The sequence below is a fragment of the Emys orbicularis genome, chromosome 11 (genome assembly GCF_028017835.1).
Source record: "Emys orbicularis isolate rEmyOrb1 chromosome 11, rEmyOrb1.hap1, whole genome shotgun sequence".
Classification (NCBI taxonomy): Eukaryota; Metazoa; Chordata; order Testudines; family Emydidae; genus Emys; species Emys orbicularis.
The window spans coordinates 73,295,356-73,316,404 of NC_088693.1; the positions used below are offsets into that span (position 1 = coordinate 73,295,356).

At 48.0% G+C, this 21,049-nt stretch overlaps 1 protein-coding gene across 1 annotated transcript in view; it reads left to right on the forward strand.

The window, feature by feature from the left end:
• HDAC4 (histone deacetylase 4) overlaps positions 1-21,049 on the forward strand; it is a 453,690-nt gene that overhangs the window by 63,943 nt on the left and 368,698 nt on the right. The gene's annotated exons all lie outside the window — the stretch shown is intronic.

Genomic DNA, 21,049 nt, shown 5'->3' on the forward strand with positions numbered 1-21,049 from the left:
TATCCTTGCTTTGCAAGCTCTTTAAGTGGTGGTGGTCTTTGTTGTAGTCAGTTTTAGCTAGGTTTAATGAAGTTCTATAATTTTGTGTTGTAGTGGAGTTTTTTGTAATAATAATAATAATTAATGGAGATATCCCATCTCCTAGAACTGGAAGGGACCTTGAAAGGTCATCGAGTCCAGCCCCCTGCCTTCACTAGCAGGACCAAGTACTGATTTTGCCCCAGATCCCCAAGTGGCCCCCTCAAGGATTGAACTCACAACCCTGGGTTTAGCAGGCCAATGCTCAAACCACTGAGCTATCCCTCCCTAGTGCCAAGGCATGCCTCTTTTGGCAGGCTTCAAGCCCTGTCCCTCATGCAACAAGGACAGACGTGTCATCTTCCAAGTTGGAGGTTGGGGCTTACTTCTTCCGTCCGAGGAGTCGTTCTTGCTACTCCTCCAAGCATTTCTACCGTTCATGGACCCAGGCACAGGAGTACCATCAAGTTCATGCTGAGGAGGTCACAGTGGCCCTTTTGGAACCCAGAGTGGTTCCCCTCCAGTTTCCAGGGCTATTAGATGTCCTGGGAAAGGCAGATGGCATTGTCCCATCAGGCAGCACCCGGTCCAGACTCCCAATACCTAGCCCAGTACTGAACTTTGCCAGCTCAACGGGATCCTGCTGAGGTGGAAAGGGAGGAACAGCATTCGCCACTGGTGCTGGTCTCTGCCTCCCCAGACGAGGCAGTTTCAGAAGGGGGCATGTTGCCTCTCCTGGATGACTATACGGCTCACCAAGAGTTGTTGAAGAGGGTGGTCTTAAATCTGGACATACACAGAGAGGTAGGGAAAGAGGCCTCCCATTGTCTAGTTGATATTTTAGCTGCTGTGGACCTGTCAAAAGAAGCCTTGCCTCTAAGTGAGGCTATTATGTACCCTGTTACTACCTTGTGGTAGACCCCTGCCTCCCTCCCCCTCCCCCCACGTCAAAAAGGACTGAACAAAAGTACTTTGTTCAGGACCAGGGTTATGAGTTCCTGTACATCCATCCCCCACTCTCTACCCCTGTCCTCGGGGATCCTTTGTGATATCTGCTGCCATTGAGAGAGAAAGGCAGGGTCATCAGGGTGCAACCCCAAAGTCAAAAGACTTGAAGAAATTAGACCTGTTCAGTAGGAAAGTTTATTCCACCGGGGGTGCATGGGTGGGATTTACAACCTCATGCAGTAGGTGCTGCTGGGCAGGTATGATTTTAATATGTGGGACTCATGCAGAAATGCAAGGACTTGCTGTCATAAGAAGCTAGGCAAGAGTTCTCTTTGCTGGTGGACGAGGGAAAATATGTGACTAGGGCCATGTTGCAAGCTGCTTTGGATGTGGCTGACTTGGCAGCCATGTGTATGGCTTCTGCAGTGGCTATGTGCAGAAGTTGGTTGCTATAGTCCTCTGGGCTCCCACTGGAGGTCCACTAAATCCTTCAGGACCTACCTTTCAAAGGAGCTTTGCTCTTTTCAGAACAGACTGATGCAAAGCTTTATGGTTTAAAAGACTCCAGGGTGACCCTTAAGTCCTTTGGATTGTACATACCAGCTCCTTCAAGGAAGCACTACAGGCTCAACAGCCCATCCGCTACTTGGCCCTGGCTGCCAATCAGGATCCGCAGCGAAAGAGAAGCAGGGGTTTTAGGTGTAGGCCACCACCTGCTTGTACTTCGATGTCGATGCCTGCCCCACCCTGACATCCATGGGTTTCTAAGCAGGCGTTTTGATGGGATGCTCAAGGATGCTGTATCAGTTCCTTTGATGCCAGACCCTGTTTCTCCTTCGTTTTGCAAACTGCCTTTCCCATTTCCTCAGTGTGTGATCCCATGTCACCACAGACGATTGCACGTTGAGCACAGGGGAAGTGGGATACACCCTCCAGTTTTTCTACCCCTCCATTCCACCATCCCTCCCCTCTCCCTCATGAGGGACCCTGCTCACAAAGAACTTCTGGTCCAGGAAATTCAATCTCTCCTTTGGGTGGGAGCCATGAAAGAGGTTCTGCAAAATTTAAGAGGGAAGGGGTTCTACGCCAGTTATTTCCTAATCCTGAAAGCCAACGGAGGTCTCAGACCAATTTTAGATGTGTCCACTCAACAACTGTCTCAAAAAGATAAAGTTCTGCATGGTCACCCTGGCATCCATTATCTCTCTCCCTGGATCCCAGGGATTGGCATGCCACCCTTGATTTAAAAGAGTCCTATTTTTATATATCGATATACCAAGGACACAGAAGATTTCTCAGAACCACTCTATCAATTCACAGTCCTCCCATTCGGCCTGTCTGCAGCTCTGCGGGTGTTCATGAAATTTATGGTGCTAGTGGCCGCTTTCTTGAAGAGGTTGGGGTGCATGTCTACCCTTATCGAGACAACCGGCTTGTCAAGGGCTGGTCCAGGGCCTAGGTAGTGTCCAATGTTCAACTCATCCAGCTGATGTTCAAGGCCATAGGCCTCTTGATAAATGCCGAAAAGTCTGCCCTCACTCTTGTGCAGAGGATAGAGTTCATTGGGGCAGTGTTACTTGACTCAGGCCTGGGCCTACCTTCCAGATTTACATTTCCAGTCAATCGCACCACTGATAATGCATCTTAAATATCATCCAATCACAACAGCTCGAAATTGTATGAGGCTTTTAGGGCACATGGCCTCATGCTCATATGCAACACACAGTGCTGCTCCTCAGACCCCTCCAGATGTGGCTGGCCTCAGTATATTTGCTAAACCACAACCATTTGGACAGTGTACTCATGGTACCTCTTCGGTTCTCATCTCCCTTAATTGGAGATTGAATCTGCTCACACTGTGGTTGTTCCCTTTATATGCCCTCTTCTCAGGCACTTCAATGCTAGGAGTGGGGAGCTCACCTGGGGCCCCTCAGAACTCAAGGCCTTTGATCTCTGATGGAACTTCCTTGACACTGATGTAGAATGAAACTGAGTGGTTTGCCTGGCCTGTCCAGCCTTCCCGTCCCACATTATGGACAGAAACTTGTTCTCATGGTCAACATTGCTGCCATGTTTCATCTCAACAGGGAAGGAGGAGCTCGCTCTTCCCATCTTTGTCAAGAAGTGATGCAGCTATGGGAGTTTTTGCATAGCCCGCTTAATCTCAAGGCCTCTTACCTTCCAGGAACACACAACAAGCTGGCAGATCACCTCAGCAGGTCTTTCTGCAGTCGCCATGAGTGGTCCCTTTGCCTGGATGTGGCAAGAGACATTTTCCAGCAGTGGGGGACTCCTTGGATAGACCTATTTCCAAACAAGTATAACAAAGTGTCACCAATTCTGCTCTGTGTGGCCACAGTCTGGGTTCTATCAGGGAATCCTTTCTGCTACCTTGGATGGGATGTCTTTACTATGCTTTTTCCTCACATCCTGCTCATGCACAGGATGCCACTAAAGATCTAGCGGGACCAGGCCTGGGTTATTCTGATAGCCGCAGCATAGCCCCATCAACACTGGTTCTCCACTCTGCTCCAATCCCACTTCCGTTGTACCCAGACCTGATCTCTCAGGACCATGGTCAGCTGCTCCACCCAAACCTGAGCTCACTTCACCTAATGCCTAGAAGCTCCAGGGCTTAATCCCAGAGAGCAAGTTTGTCAGGTCCTACTAGGTAGTAGAAAGCCCTCCACCAGGGCCACTTATCTCTCAAAGTGGAAATGATTCTCTGTTTGGTCATCCCAATGTGGAATCTCACCCACACGTTTATCCATACATGACATACTTGAATATCTGTGGGACCTGAAACAGCAAGGCTTAGCGATCTCTTCTGTCAAGTTTCACCTTGCAGCAATATCAGCTTTCTATCCTTGGGTGGATAACTGGTCCGTTTTTTTTTTTTTTTTTTCAAATGACATGTCTGTCTGATTCCTCAAAGACTTAGAAAGGCTATGCCCTCAAATAAGAGAGCCAGTTCCCATGGGACCTGAGCTTGGTATTATCAAAACTTATGGGACCACTGTTTGAACCTTTGGCAATTTGCTCCTTCTTATACCTCTCTTGGAAAGTGGTTTTCTTAGTGGCCATTACTTTGGCCAGAATGTGCCTTCACATCAGAGTCTCTGTGCACAGTCGTTTTTAAAGTTAAGGTGTATTTACATCCTCACCCCAGTTTCCCTCCAAAATTGGTTTCACAGTTTCATAGCAACCAGGCAATCTAATTACCTGTCTTTTACCTGAAGTCACATGCAACTAGGAATGAATGTTTCCACTCACTGGATGATAGATGAGCCCCAGCTTTCTACATAGAAAGAACTAGACCATTCTGAAAGTCCATTCATCTGTTTATAGCTGAAATGATGAAGGGTCTTCCAATCTCTTCAGACAATTTCCTCCTGGATCACTTAATCTATTCGTACTTGTTATGGTCAGGCAGGTGTTTTGCCACCCGCTAATGTGACTGCTCATTTCACAAGGTCACAAGCATCCTCAGCAGCATTTGTAGTGTAGATCCCTATTCAGGACACTTGTAAAGCAGCAACCTGGTTATCGGTGCATATGTTCTCTTCCCATTATGCCATCACTTAGCATTCCAGAGATGATGCCAAATTTGGTAAAGATATTCTGCAATCAGTGTATCCATGAACTCTGATCCCTCTCCCTATTCAACTGCTTGGGGAGTCTGTGACATTCTGTACCCCAAAGCAACACCCTGGCAACCCCATATTTACCATGGTGATATGATGGATATGTTTTATATGAAGTACGTCATGTAAGGTATCAGTGGAAAAATTATGATGTGCTGAATAGGATTACCCTATTTGTATGCATGTATCATTTTATATCTAAAGTTATGAATATTGACTGTCTACCAGTAACACCCACAAGGTAGTTTACATCCCATCTAGCCAGCACGTTGTGGATGAACCATTCAAGGTACTGGCCTATTAAGAAACACAATAAGCCTTAGAAGAAGCTTATTCCCACTTGATGGACTTTCCTGTGAACATTCTAGCCAGAATATGGGTAATGGTCCCTGCTATGACTCATCAAAGTATGCAAGGGCATGTGACGCTGGACTCCATCTTGTGCTTCTACTTTTCCACTAACTGTGCTGGGGGTTTTGTTTGGGACAGTGAAGTTCCCTCCACATGGAATAAGCTATAAAAGGGGGAAGTTACATCATCACTTGGCCTCAGTCCCCCCACAACTCAACACCTGGAAAGACGTCTGGAAAACAGAGGACTTGGACTGGGGAGGTGGTCCCAGGCAGGAAAGAGGGAATCCTGGCCTGTGTATGGAACATTGATGAACTGTTTGTACCATCAGGGTGAGACGCTGCTTGATTCAAATCCTGTCTAGTCAATAGAACTCAGATTGTGATTTTGTTTTATTTCTTAGGTAATCTACTTTGATCTGCACACTTATTACTTATAATCACTTAATCTATCTTTCTGTAGTTAATAAATCTGTTATATATATATTTTTTACCTAAAACAGCATGCTGCTTGGTGCATGTCCTCTCCAAGCTGAGAGGGGGTGGACTGGGTAATAAACTTACACTGGTCAGGCTTCTGATCAGGCAAGAGGGTACAGCTCTGGGGTCTTGGGATGGGGAGCTGGGGGGAACTGGCTGGAGCCTCTCTACTGTTGGTTCATGGGTGGCTGGTGAAAGCAGTCATGTAACACAGCTGGGTGTGTCCTTGTCTGTGAATGTTTGTGTGGGTGTAGGATCTGGAGGGATCTGCAGCTTGTCACAGCATTATAGTGTGAGAGGGGGCGCAGGGTTGGCTGGGCGCTTATAGCGGTGCTATAAGTGCACAGCAGTAGAGAGTGCCTGAGCTGCCCTGTCAGGGCAGCCACTGAGGGGAAAAAATTCCAGCAACTGTGGTCATGGTGTGCACATACTTAAAGTGGAATGGACATGTGCAAGAGTTTTTGAAGAACAACAGTTACAGAAGGTCTGTAACTTTTTTTGGTGGAGAAAACACAGCAGCACAGCAGGCACAGATAAGGTGAGCGAGGCTCTTGCACATGCCCAGCTTTGCAGTAGCACACCTTCTCCCATGTCGTACGGCAGAGTGGCAGACATCCTTAAGCTGTTTGGGATAGAGATTTAGTAGTTGGAGCTTATATTCTGGAAGTAACAAGCCAATGATCCTTGGCTGTTTTTTCTCTTCTGACTGGGTTGAAATATGGTGTCCAGGAGAGTCTCCAAGAGGCTGGTGTGTCAGAGGGGCAGGAAAAACCCATTGCACAGGACCCCTCCCTCCAACCACCATTACCAACTCTGACTGCCACTGTAACCAAGTGGTGTTGTCTCCGTTCTTTCCGGAAGGGCCTTAGCTAGTCCTAGTTATGGTCAGTTTCTTGAACTGTCCTCTTCTCATTGATTCTGTGGGACCTCTTCTTAGTCACCGAGTTTAAGGCCAGAAGTGACAACCAGATCTAGTCTATGCTCCTGTATAGGACAGGCCACCAACACCACCCAGCACCTGCACACCCCTCCGCAGCATGTCATGAGAAGGATAAGTTTGCCTGTTTTTGCACCCTGGGGGTGCAGTTGAATTGATGCTAAAGCTGTCCCTAGCATCTGGCCCATCTGTCAGACTTACTGAATCTCCACCAGTTGCCCAGGGAAAAATTTCAAAATGTTCTTCTAGGAATGCCAAGTATTTGCCCTCCATGGACTCTAATTACATTGTGAGACAGAACTGGAAGTGATAGCTGTTCCATGGTGTTGATGTACTTCTGAAACCTAAAAACTGTTTTGTCTATCAGTGGAATTTCCAGAATAAGGAACCAGATTATCTTCTGCACCATCGAGGGAGCTCAGATAGATGCCATTCAATTCAAGGTAGTTTTATCAGAACAACCAACAACCTAGAGTTGCAAGCAGTTATAAAGGTGGTTCACGTCTTATGCGTCCCTCTGATTTTGGTTGCCATTCATATGAAAAGCCACAATAGGACTTCTTTGACATACCGCACATCTAGTCTGGAATAAGAAAGTACAAGTTAAAAATCCTGAATGAAACCTGGGAAATTCTCCTGTTCTAGGAGCAAGGGCAATTTTGTTGATTACTTACTTTTTTTTTATTTTTACAGTAGGTTCCACTGTGTGCTGAATGCTTACCAAGCCCTCATTAAGAACAGTCTCTGCTTTCAGAAACTCACAACATAAGCATCTAAAGATTAAAAGAGCCTACAGAACTAAAGCGCCGCCTGTAGGTTAGTTGACTAAGCAGATGCCAATTGGACACTTGATTCAATTTAGTTCTCATTCTCCTAAAGCAGAAACTAGTGATCTGGCATCCACAGTCTCTCAGGTACATGTGGTAAGTTCAGCATTCTTGAACTTCCTGTACTGGGGGAACTTCTATTTCAGGAGCCTCAGACCTACAGTACCTGAGGCTGTTCCCCTGCAACCTGAGTGGTTTTACTTTCTACAGCATGAATATTCAGGGGAGTTCATGGACTTCCCACCCAAATCTAGAAACTGTCCACAAATCTGAGCTCTTCAAGGGGTTCAAATAGCTTGATCTTCACAGTGCTCTTGAAGGTAAAAGAATCCCCAACAATTGTTTTGAAGGAAGAGCTGTGCCAAGCTCTTCCACAACTAGGAGAATGAGTTGCACAATGTGTCGTCCCTCCCCCCCCCCCCAAGTAATTTTGTTGTATGACTACCAAGTCTTCAGTGTGTTCTCTTAACCATCACTTTAAAATAGATATCAGAGGAGTAGCCGTGTTAGTCTGACGAAAGCTTATGCTCCAATACGTCTGTTAGTCTATAAGGTGCCACATGACTCTGTCACTTTTTAAAATAGATGTTTGTCTTTATCTGATGAAGCTTTTGGACAAAAAGATTCATAGTCTTTCTCTTGGCTTTCCTTCACTAAAACCCTTCATATAGTGGGTAAAGGAAGAAGGAAAAAAATCTTCTAGCTATGTTTTCTCTTGGTTCAGTTTCCTTGTTTGTTTCCCTCCTGTTTGTGGAGATTGCTTTACCACTGGGTACTTCCCAGTTCTTCGAATGCTTGCTCATGTTGATTCCAATTAGGTGTGTGCATGCCACATGCACAGTTGTCGGAAGGTTTTTCCCCTAGCAGTACCTGTTGGGTTGGCCCAGGTGTCCCCTGGAGTCGCGCCTTCATGGCGCCGCATATAGGGCCCTGCCGACCTGCCGCCTTTCCAGTTCCTTCTTACTGTCAGTGACAGTCATTGGAGCATTTTCTTTCTCGTTTTGAGTGATACCCTAGTAGTTTTCTTTAATATCTGTAAATAATTAAAATATGCTAGTTATAAATGTTAGTTTGAATCCTAGTTAACGGGTTTCTCCCCCATTCCCTTTCCTCTCCCGGGGCCAGGGCATGCCTCGGTTCCAGGGGTTTAAACCAGATGCCAAGGGGCAGACCTGCACACGTCCTGCCTGAAGTGCCTGGGGGAATCCCACCAAACGGACAGGTGTAAAATCTGTAGAGGATTCTCCCCCCGCCACAGGCTGAAGCTGCTGCTGATGGAGGCAGCCCTGTGGCCACAATCGGAGTCGAGCCCCACTGGGCTCCTTAGCATCGGTGTGCTGCACAGTCCTCAATTACAGATGCTGTGCCAAGGAAGGACTCTGGAGTCCGAGACGCTCGGCACTGACACTCCCCGGCACCGAAAACTGACTCAGAGGCAGAGTTTCGGCACCGCTGTCAGTCACTGGTGCCATGCAGAAGAAACACAGGAAGACTGATGGCGTACTCCCCCGCTCGAGTGCGAGTTTGCCAAAGGACTGTGACTTGTGCCGGGCCACTCCTCCTCACCCATACCACAGCCAACACAGTCGACTCCAGGCCCACAGAGGGGTCTGAGTCCAGCACCAGTGGAGCAGGGTCAAGTGGAGGATTTAGACCTTCCCTCCATGTCGGAGACCTTCGAGGCAGCCAGGGACCTCATAGCCTGCACTTTCCCAACCAGCATGAGAGATCATCGGCTCGAAGCCTCTAGCACTGAATCTTTTGTTCAAAGGCCTTTCTTGCTTAACAGCCTGAATAGATACGAAGTACATTTGCAAGACCATTGTGATTTATCAAGTGGAATTTTCAAAAGTTCAAAGTGCAGAACATTCTTCTTGCCCAACTGTATAAATGTATTATAAATAATGAAAAGTATTTTTATTGGTGTGAGTATAGTGTGCATTTACATATTTAGATTAAACAGATATCCGTTGGTAATGATGGAATGAGTTTTGGATAGCTTCACTCCACATGACTACATCTCTTCTGTAATCTTTTCTGGGAAGTTGAATGATTAATTGGCTGAATACGTGTTTTAAAATGGAGTTGATCAGTATTTTTTACCTGTTACAGGGATGATGATGATGATGATGAACAGAGAACATGTTAATATCTTCGAAATTTTACCTTTCTGTGCTGTCCTTATTGATTGCAGGCTCTTGCAGGCTTTAGCTGCTAAATTGGTGTCTGCAGCTATTTTTTGTTGCTGTTGCCTTGAGATGGATTGGCAGAATGGGTGCCCTGTTGTCCATTCATACAGCATTGGCACAGTTGCTGCTGTTTATCTTTCTACTACTCTTCCCCAACATCTTTTCTCTTTTATGAGCTGTCTTCTGCTCACACTTTTTCTCTTTCCCTCTCTGCCCCCTGGCCCATTTCTCCATTTGACAGAAGGCTAGATGCCTCTGGGAGTGGCAGTGGCCACTGGTGCCACCTGCAGCTGAGCTGGTTGCCTTGTGAGCAGAGAAGAAAACTTTTAACTGGTGGGTTTACAGGGCTGCAGGCTCAGGATGTGAGCTGCTCTTGCAGTCCGCTACATTAAGGGCAACAAGCGGTAAGGAGGGAAGGTAGGTGACTTAATTTGCAATGGCTCTCTAATCTTGACAGAAAAGTAGGGAAAGAGTAACTCTCAGGCTTGACACTGTTCCTACTGCTCTATCTTGGATGTCCTTGTGTCACTTTGGCTACATCTACAGTAAGGAGCCTCTGCCAGCATAGCCCCCTTGTGTAGACGCAGCCGGCACTGACAGGAGTTTTTCTGTTGATGTAGGCACATGCCCTCCCCAAACAATATTAGCTAAGCTGACAAGCACTTTTTTCTTGGCATAGCTATGTCTACGTTGGGGCTTTTGTCGGCATAGCTAAGTTGGTCAAGGTGTGGGTTATTTCACACCCCGACATGCTGATAAAAGTTTTAAATATAGCTCAAGCTTTTGTATTGAAATATAATTCTGATCTGAAAGTTTTGAAATTACAAGGAATCTACTGTGAATGAACTGCTCAGTTTATTAAACCCCACTTTGCCATCTTGGTGCGATGCTTGATTAAAAGGCAAATGTAGCTTTTCTAAAGAACTAAGTCAATCTTTAAATATGACGTGACTGTGTTTTGAAATAACTAACTTTAAATCCATACAGTACTGATTCTGTTTGAAATGAACCACTAGGAAATGGTATCAAGTATCAGAGGGGTAGCCGTGTTAGTCTGAATCTGTAAAAAGCAACAGAGGGTCCTGTGGCACCTTTAAGACTAACAGAAGTATTGGAGCATAAGCTTTTGTGGGTGAATGCCCACTTCATCAGACGCAAGACTGGCATTCACCCACGAAAGCTTATGCTCCAATACTTCTATTAGTCTTAAAGGTGCCACAGGACCCTCTGTTGTTTTTTAGGAAATGGTAACCTCTCAAGTTGACTGAACTAGTTCAAAGTTGCTTGATATAATTCTTAATTTATTTTGAGAGAGGAAAGTGTGTGCTGTTCTCTTTGAGCATAAAATTAACAACCTGGGGCATCATCTTCAAAAAGATGTTCAGAATTAAACTGGGACTGATAGTAACTAAAACAGGAGGTGGTTCTTCGAGTGCTTGCTCATATCGATTCCAATTAGGTGTGCGCGCGCCACGTGCACGATCGTCGGAGAAATTTTCTACCCTAGCAACTCCCAGTGGGTCGGCTGTGGAGCCCCCTGGAGTGGCGCCTTCATGGCGCTGGATATATACTCCAGCCGACCCAGCGCCCCCTCAGTTCCTTCTTACCGCCCCTGACGGTCATTGGAACTGTGGAGCGCGGCATAGCTGTTCTCCACTCTCCCTAGCTTACCCTGTTAATTCTTATAGATAGTTGTAGTTATAGTTGTAGTATATTCTTTAGATTAGTCATTGTTGTTAATAGTTCATTATTTTAAATAGTTGTAAATAGTTAGCGGGGGTTAAGGGGGCTATTTCTCCCCCTTTTTCCCCCGGCGCATAGCCGGGCTCATGCCCAAGGCTCCTGGCTTTAAGCCGTGCGCGTCCTGTGCTAAGCCTATGCCAACGGGAGATCCGCACGACTCGTGTCTGAAGTGTTTAGGAGAGTCCCACCAGACAGATAAGTGCAAAATCTGTAAGGCTTTCAGACCCAGGACCAAAAAGGAGCGGTACTTTAGACTCAAACAGCTCCTCATGGAGGCGGCACTTAGCCCAGATCCTCCCTCGGCGCGCCAAGTTCCGGCACCGAGCGCCTTGGTGCGCAGCGCCCCTGCGGCACCTACCGGTACTATACCGCGAGCAGACGCGGATAAGGCCTCACGGCACCGTCCTCCCTCGGCATCACGTCCGCCACAAGCGCCTCGGCGCCGTTCCCTGTCTCCGGGACATAAGAGACCCCGCAAGACACAGGAGGCCGCTGTCCTACAGGCACCGGCTCCCCTGGTACCAGTGGTAGAGCCGCATCCGCCTCTAGAGCGCCAGAAGACGCAAATATCTTCTACACCGTTGACTCCGGCACTGGGGGTAGGGCCGTTGAGTCCGGTGCGGACTGGCTCACCGCCTCGGTCCGTGGTGGAGCCCTGTCTCCCGTCTACTCCGGAGACCTTTGCGACGGCGAAAGACCTCATCGCTCTCACGGAGCCGGCGCCATCTCAACCCGCGGCACCGCCCGCTCTTCGGACCGTGCAATCCAGGGGCAAGCCTGCCCTGGTATGCCCGCCGTCTCTGAGCGTGGACTCGCGGCACCGCTCCAGGTCTCGGAGCAGGTCCCGACGCCGCTCGCAGTCCCGGCGCCGACTTTCACCTCGGCACCGGTCGTACTCGTGGCCTAGGTCTTCTTCACGGCACCGATCTACGTCTCGGCACGGTCAGGACCATCGGTACCGATCGGAATCTAGACCACGTTCTCGGCACCGGTACGAGCGCCGCTCCAGTTCGAGGGGCCGCTCCCGGCACCATGTCTACAGGCAGTCGTCTTCATCTCGGTCCAGATCCAGATCTCGGCACCGACATGGCCAGCGGCACCGATCTCGATCACGGTACCGCTCACCGGCACCGCGCAGGGACCGCTCGCCTACGGACCGGCACCGTACCGGACCGAGCCGATGCAGCCGCGTTCGGCACCGCCCTGGCCCTCGAGATCAGCGTCTCACTCATCCGACGGGGCTTCACAATCAGCATACCCTCCTCAGGGTCAGGCTGCCGCTGACTTGGGTCACTGGCAGGAGGGGGCAGCGGACCCTGCGCAGGACCCTACGCATTGGTCTTTCTGGACCCCGTGGGCGTATCACCAGGCGCAAGGGGCTCCACCATCGGCCTCTTGCTCGGCACAATCCGAGCCCAGAGTCCCGGAGGCCACCATCTCCCGTCCTCCCCCAGGGGGCATGGAGGCTCCCGTGCCTACACCACCTCAGGCCCCAGACCCCGGGGAAGGAGATCATCCGCTTCAGGGACCCTTAGAACCGGACCCTCATTTGGACCCCTTGTCCCCGGAGGCATCCTCCTCATCTTCCCCGGATGAGGCGGTGGCGGGCACAACAGCCTCAGGCCCGCCCCCAATAGATCTTCGTGCCCACCAAGACCTATTACGTAGGGTGGCACATAACATGGACCTCCAGGCGGAGGAGATAGTAGAGGTGCAGGACCTGGTGGTGAGCATCCTGTTGGCTGATGCCCCATCCCGGGTGGCATTACCACTGATTCGTACGATTCAGGCTAATGCCACTACCATATGGCAAACCCCTGCCTCCATTCCACCCACTGCCAGAGAGGTAGAGAGAAAATACTTCGTCCCATCCAAGGACCATGAATACTTATACACGCACCCTCCACCGTGTTCACTAGTCGTGTCCTCGGTGAATGCAAGAGAGCGTCATGGCCAGCAGGCGGCAGCGCCCAAATCGAAGGACGCTAAACGCTTCAATTTGTTCGGGCCTAAAGTGTACTCGACGGGGGGGTCTGCAGCTCAGAGCCGCGAACCAACAGGCGCTCTTGAGCCGCTACAGTTACAACTCATGGAACTCCATGGGTAAATTCAAAGAGTTGGTTCCCCAGGACTCAAGAGAGGAGTTCGGGGCCTTAGAGGAGGAAGGTAAGAAGGTGGCTAGGACCTCCTTACAAGCTTCCCTGGACATAGTGGACTCGGCCGCCAGGACACTAGCATCTGGCATAGCCATGCGACGTGTCTCCTGGCTCCAGGTTTCGGGCTTACCGCCAGAACTGCAGCAGACCCTGCAGGATTTACTGTTCGAGGGCCAGGGGTTGTTCTCGGACAAGACGGACTCTCGATTGCAGAGCCTCAAGGACTTGAGAACCATCATGCGCTCCCTGGGGATTCATGTCCCAGGGCCCCAGCGCAGGCCCTTTAGGCCCCAGCCGCAAAGGTTCTACCCTCCCCCGCCTCGTCCGAGACAGGACTTTGCCAGAAGGCGGGGACGAGGTGGTAGACAAAGGTCGACCGGCCCTCAACCCGGTCAGAACCAGGGCCCGCCTAGGCCACCTTCAGGTCCTAGACAAAACTTTTGAAGGTGCGCTCGAGGACGGCGCCCCAGCCACTACCCAGGATCCATCTCCTTCCTTTCGGGATCGCCTCTCCCGTTTCCACCGTGCTTGGTCCCTTACAACCTCGGACCGCTGGGTCCTTCGCACGGTGGAGAGGGGATACGCTCTCCAGTTTTCTTCGTTCCCCCCCTCCCACCCCCCCTCCCTGTCCCTCTTCAGGGGCCCGTCTCACGAGCATCTCCTTACACAGGAGGTTTTTGGCCTCCTCTCCATGGGGACCATAGAGGAGGTTCCCCCCGGAGTTAAGGGGCAGGGGGTTCTACTCTCGCTACTTCCTGATCCCCAAAGCAAAAGGGGGTCTGCGTCCCATTTTAGACTTACGCGGACTCAACAAATTCATAGTAAAGTTGAAGTTCTGCATGGTCTCCTTGGGGACCATCATCCCTTCCCTGGATCCTGGAGACTGGTTCGCTGCCCTCGACATGAAGGACGCATATTTTCATATAGCAATCTACCCCCCACACAGGCGCTTCCTTTGATTTATAGTAAACAAAGTGCACTACCAATTTGCCGTCCTTCCCTTCGGCTTGTCCGCGGCTCCGAGAGTGTTCACCAAATGTATGGCTGTCGTGGCAGCATACCTTCGTCGACAAAGGATACAGGTGTTCCCGTATCTAGACGACTGGCTGGTGCGCAGCCGCACCAGGGAGCAAGTTCAAGCTCACGTCCAGATAATACTGCAAACATTCCACGAGTTAGGCATTCTACTCAACAAAGAAAAGTCCACTCTGGAGCCAACCCAGAGAATAGAGTTTATCGGGGCAGTCTTAGACTCCAGACTCGCCCGAGCTCTTCTACCAGACAATCGGTTTCACACCATCACAGGCATCATCCGAGGGCTCCAGGTCTTCCCAATTACCACAATAAGGACGTGCCTCGGCCTGTTGGGACACATGGCCTCTTGCACTTATGTAACCAGGCATGCCAGACTTCGGCTTCGCCAACTTCAGGCCTGGATATCGTCAGTGTACCGCCCTTATCGACACAACCTGAACATGGTGGTCACGATTCCGAACTCGGTCCTGACCTCTCTCACCTGGTGGCTGGATCACAAGGCGGTTTGCGCGGGACTGCCGTTTCACGCCCCACAACCCTCCCTGCACCTGGTCACGGACGCTTCATCTCTCGGTTGGGGCGCTCACCTCGGAGAGCACCATACCCAGGGCCTGTGGACTGCATCCCAACTAGCTCTGCACATCAATGTTCGAGAGTTGATGGCCGTGCGTCTAGCCGGTCAGGCATTTCTCGGTCTCCTGCACGCCGTTGCGTGTCAGTCCTCACAGACAACACCACGGCCATGTTCTACATCAACAAGCAAGGAGGAGCCCGGTCGTCTCTCCTATGCCAAGAGGCCATTCGTTTGTGGGAGTTCTGCATTGCCCACTCGATACATCTCATGGCATCGTTCCTCCCTGGAGCCCAGAACACTCTAGCAGACCGTCTCAGCAGATCCTTCCAGACGCACGAGTGGTCGATTCGCGCAGACGTCGTCTATGCCATCTTCCAGAGGTGGGGATTTCCCCAGGTCGACCTGTTCGCATCTCGAGCCAACAGGAAGTGCCACGTGTTCTGCTCCCTACAAGGGCGATCTCCGGGCTCCCTGTCGGACGCTTTCCTTCTGACGTGGAAAGACCAGCTGTTCTACGCTTTTCCTCCATTCCCACTGGTCCACAGGGTACTGCTCAAGCTACGCAGAGACAAGACACGTATGATTCTAGTCGCTCCAGCTTGGCCAAGACAGCACTGGTACACCACGCTTCTGGAGCTATCAGTTCAAACTCCGATCACGCTTCCCTTGTGCCCAGACTTGATCTCTCAGGACCACGGCCGACTCTGTCACCCCGACCTGCAATCGCTCCACCTCACAGCGTGGATGCTCCATGGCTGAATCGGACAGAGCTACAATGCTCACATCCCGTGCAACAGATTATGCTGGGAAGTAGAAAGCCCTCTACACGGACCACTTACTTAGCCAAGTGGAAACGGTTCTCCTGTTGGTGCGCGCAGCGGGCTACGCCCCCTTGCAGGCGTCAATTCCTTTTATACTCGAATATCTCCTATCCCTGAAACAGCAGGGCTTGGCGATATCTTCAATCAGGGTTCACCTGGCCGCTATATCGGCGTTCCACCCAGGAGAACTCTCTTCCTCGGTCTTCTCTAACCCAATGGTCGTTAGATTCCTCAAGGGCTTAGACCGGATGTACCCACAGCAACGCCAACCCGTTCCGGCGTGGGATCTTAACCTGGTTCTCTCCAAGCTCACAGGGCCCCCGTTCGAGCCATTGGCTACCTGCTCACTCCTGTACCTATCTTGGAAGACAGCCTTCCTTGTAGCCATCACTTCAGCAAGGCGTGTTTCTGAAATCAGGGCACTTACGTCTGAGCCTCCATACAGAGTTTTCCATAAAGACAAGGTGCAGCTTCGCCCCCACCCTGTCTTTCTTCCCAAGGTAGTTTCACCTTTTCATGTGAACCAGGATATATTTCTCCCGGTCTTCCATCCTTAGCCGCACGCAACCCGTCAAGACCAGCGTATGCATTCCTTGGACGTACGCAGGGCCCTGGCTTTCTATATTGAGCGTACAAAGCCGTTTAGGAAGACGACACAACTCTTCGTTGCAGTGGCCGACCGGATGAAAGGCTTACCGGTCTCCTCACAACGTCTCTCCTCTTGGATCACGTCCTGCATTCGTGCTTGCTACGACCTGGCCGGTGCCCCGACGCCGCGCCTCACCGCCCACTCCACGAGGGCCCAAGTCTCCTTGACTGCCTTCCTGGCTCGAGTCCCGATCCAGGACATTTGTAGAGCTGCGGTTTGGTCATCGGTCCACACCTTCGCCGCTCGCTATGCACTGGTACAGCAGTCCAGAGACGATGCTGCATTCAGATCAGCGGTTTTGCACACAGCGATGTCTCACTCCGACCCCACCGCCTAGGTAAGGCTTGGTACTCACCTAATTGGAATCGATATGAGCAAGCACTCAAAGAAGAAAAAACAGTTACTCATCTTTGTAACTGTTGTGCTTCGAGATGTGTTGCTCATATCCATTCCAAACCCGACCCCTTCCCCACTGTCGGAGTAGCCGTCAAGAAGGAACTGAGGGGGCGCTGGGTCGGCTGGGGTATATATCCAGCGCCATGAAGGCGCCACTCCAGGGGGCTCCACAGCCGACCCACCGGGTGTTGCTAGGGTAGAAAATTTCTCCGACGATCGTGCATGCGGCGCGCGCACACCTAATTGGAATGGATATGAGCAACACATCTCGAAGAACAACAGTTACAAAGGTGAGTAACCGTTTTTTCTCAACCTTTTCCATACATACAACACAGCCTCACAGCCCTCTTCCATCAAGCCATAAAAATGATGGTCCATGTGTAAGATGCAGTTTGTTTAGAATTTTACCATTTTCCTTTGTGCTTAATCACACTCTCTTAAAAACAAAAAACAAAAAACCCAAACCCTTCCACAGCTGTACGTGTCTTTCTGCTATCACCAATTGCATTCTTTGTATCATTAATTGGTTTATTATTACTGAACATAAGAAAAATCTTAATTTTAAAAAAGTGAAAAACCAATCAATTTTGGCAATTACTTTTAATTTCATTAATAGGTGATGGGAAGCTGATGCTTCAAGGGCCCCATTGAAGTCCCATCCTCTTCCTGCCTGTCACTTCACTTCCATCTATGCATCTCCAGTAGTGCTGCTGTAGCAGGGTGTGTTTGGCTCTGTCCCTCATCTCAGCAGCACCAGAATTTGGAGAAGGGAGCATCGCTAGCAGCTGTTCTAGAGTGCTGTCAGGAGTGCATCACCACCCAACTAACCCAGCACAACCTTGTAACCCAGAAACCAGACCCATAGGATCTTGTCTACAGCTGGTGTCTTTGGCCACTGATGTAGCTGCAGCACTGTAATCTCCTAGGGCAGATGAGTATGAAGCCAGAGTAAACTGCACCAGAGCACTACAGTCTGTATTAAGGGTTTGCACCAGTGATATTACATTAGTGGCAATCTCAATATAGATAAGACTTTAGTGTGCATTTTTATTCCTGCTATTCAGTAGACTGTGAACTAATAAGATTTTTTAATGCTATCACAAATAACTCCTGTTTAGTAGATACTCTTAAACATGGGTGGAATTCTCTTGTTTGAAGAGGAGAGGACTTGTGGAAGGCTGTCATCTGTATTTCTGCTGTACCTGTAACTCTGGTCATGAGGCTGGGGTTAGAGTGAGAGATGGGGAGGCAGGCAGTGAAATCCAAAGTAATCACAAAACTAATAATCAGTCCAGAACCCCTTTCTCTATACAAGAATCTGCCTACTCATTTTGTTTTCAGCTATTACACTGCCAAACCACACAAGCAGTTTTACATGGGAGTTGTAACAGGCATGAAGTTCAGTTTGTGAGCCTTGAACTGCCAGCCTTGGCTTTAGATAACCTTTATTTCTTCCTATCAGATAAAAATCTGAGGCTGTTCCATGATAACTGCAGCAACCTTCAGAGCAGAGTGCGCCACTTACTTTTTGGTCATGTACTTTGTTGCATTGTTTGTTTTGATTCTAGGTGATACCTTCACTTCAAATGAACTACTTTGTGAAGATTTTGATGCCACTTCCAACTTTTTAATCAATAAGGCAGGATAAATGCAACTGCTTTTTCTACACACAGTTGTTTTGGACACTAAGCTAGTAAGAGGGTGGGTTTTAATCAGAAGAGAGCAAAGTTTTCCTCTGTTTCTTTTTATGGAAGACCAGAGGGGTAATTCTTACCCACTGTAACACTGGTTTCAGCACTTTTGATCCACTCTGGTGAGTCTCCCTAATCAAGTGATCTGTCTTCAGATAGACCATTTTTTTAGAACTTGCTAGTTTTCAGATATGGCTTTGCTAAGGAGGTATGAAAAATGAGACTTGCAAAGAATATTTTAAAAATTGTTTACTCTTTTGTTTGTTGCTGATTTATTGTGTAAAAGATATTGCATTTCATTTCTAGTTATGAAGGAATTAGATTTTGTTTAAACATTGTAAACTTTTAAATAAAACAGGTCAAGTATTAAGAAATGTGAGTTATTTCTTTTGAATCTTTTCAAATCCCAATTTAAGATTTCTGTTAGGGCAATAAGTGTTTATGCAGCTCTTTTTTTGAAAGCAAATATATACACAATCCATTAAAGACTGAAGAGTTCAAAAACGTATTTGACAATCCATCAAATGTTAGATCACGGCCACCTGTTACTCCAAGAAGACATGTCAATCTCCTTGTTGCTGTAACATCCTAAAGCGAGCGAACACATTCTTATCCCTTCTCAGATAAAGGGATATTATCTTCCAGCTGGAAACAAGAGCCTAGATATCACTCCCTCTCTGAAGAGAGACAGGCTGGTTGGCATTCAATTTTTATTCTCTCCAGCAGATGGAAGGTCTGTTTGATGGTTCGTAGCTTCTTGGCAGGTTTTATTGTGGTGGCTCCACAGCAGGTAGTGTTGGTGCAGTACAGTCAGAGGTATATGGCTTAAAGTTGCTTTCTCTCCTATGCAGCTTCAGCCAATCAGAAGGAAAGGATATTCTAGCTAGTTTCCTCAAGTGCATAATCATTCACCTTGTTCCTCAGTTGTTTCTGCCTCTTTTTATATTGGACTGTGCAGCTGTTACAAGCTATGGCTGAAAATCCTCATACAAAAAGTGTCCAACTTTTGCAGGCTCTTCTTGAAACCCACAATTGCAGGCCCAGTTTGTATTTCCACGCTTTGTATTTTCACTTATAACTTGAGACAGGGTGACCAGAACTAAACACTGTATTCGTGATGGGGCATAGCATTGATTTATATTGACAGTACAATACTGAGTATTTTCTAATCATTATTAATACATCATAGCATTTTATTTCCTTTTATGAGAAAATATATACCTAATCATTTCCAGCTGCTGATTGGATACAACTTACCAATGAGTTCAGAGCCACTTTCTACTGGCCTCCTTCTTGACTCTCAACATTACTGTTCATCTGTATGCTTTGTACTTCTGTTAGTTGTGTGTTCCTTCTTCCACATTGCTTTCATCATATAAGAACTCAGCTTACGTTCTCTAGCACTTAAACAATTCAAGAGCCTCCAAGTGTGGCTGCCTGAAGAGAATTCTTCCTCTTCTGATTAATTTCTGGCATGTAGCATGAAATAGCTTGCGTCAATAAATTGTCATGAACCTTTGCTTATTGGTATCAAACATAAACACAAAGCCAGACTCCACCATGCCTGAAAGTAGGCCAGAGGTTGCTAGCTCTACAGCTGTAGAATAGCTAAATCTGAACGAATCCGGCTCTGGGTGGTGCGGTTTTAAAGTTGTCATTTTTCAGGTTACAAGTTACTTCTCAGTGGTAATTAAGTTTTGGAATTTGTGTATTATATTTCTTTTATACCGGATACTGTTACAAATATCTCCAAAATGAGAGTGGGCATTTTTAAATAGAAATTTGTCTTCGTTAATAGGGTAAATTATGTAAATTTTTAGAATTTATCACCATACCAAATGCCTTTTGTAACCATACTTCATCCTACTTGAATTAAGTTTTGTTTTGTTTTTGTTTTCTTTGCTATGAAAGATATACTGACTGTAATCACCTTCTGGCTGGCTCTCTAGGTTTTGCTCATTTCTCTACAGAGTAATTTTCACTGCTTTTTAATTCTTACCTTCTGAACTCTTGCTATTCCAGTGCACGTGAGTAGCTCCATGTGTTAATGACCTAAGGGGGATTTTATCTTGCAGAAGTACATAGTGATTGACAAAATCATTTCACTTGTGAGTCAGCAGAGATCTGAGCTCCAGTCTGAAATGGTGCTTCGTTACTGCAGTTCATGTTTTACCCTCTTCTGCATCTTTGGTTAGAGCACTGGACTGAGCCTCTGGAGACCTGAATTCATTTCCTAGCTCAAAAACAAACCTTGCTGTGTGACCCTGGGCAAGTCACTTTGATATACCCTGTGCCTCAGGTTCACCATCTTTAACATGGGAATAATACTTCTTTGTCATGGATGCTGTGCTGTAAAATCCCATTAATTCCTGTGAGATGTTCAGATGGTCTTGTGCTGAGGACTATACAAATACCTAGATACATTCTTTATAATCTGTCTTCATAACAGCCATCTAAAATGAGTGAAATTATCTACTTGACCATTTCCTATAACAATCATAATCATACACTCTAGACACTGTATGTTGCAGGAAATGGAAGGCAGGAAATTTGTCAGGTAGCATAAACTAGTTACCAGCTTTCAAAGATAT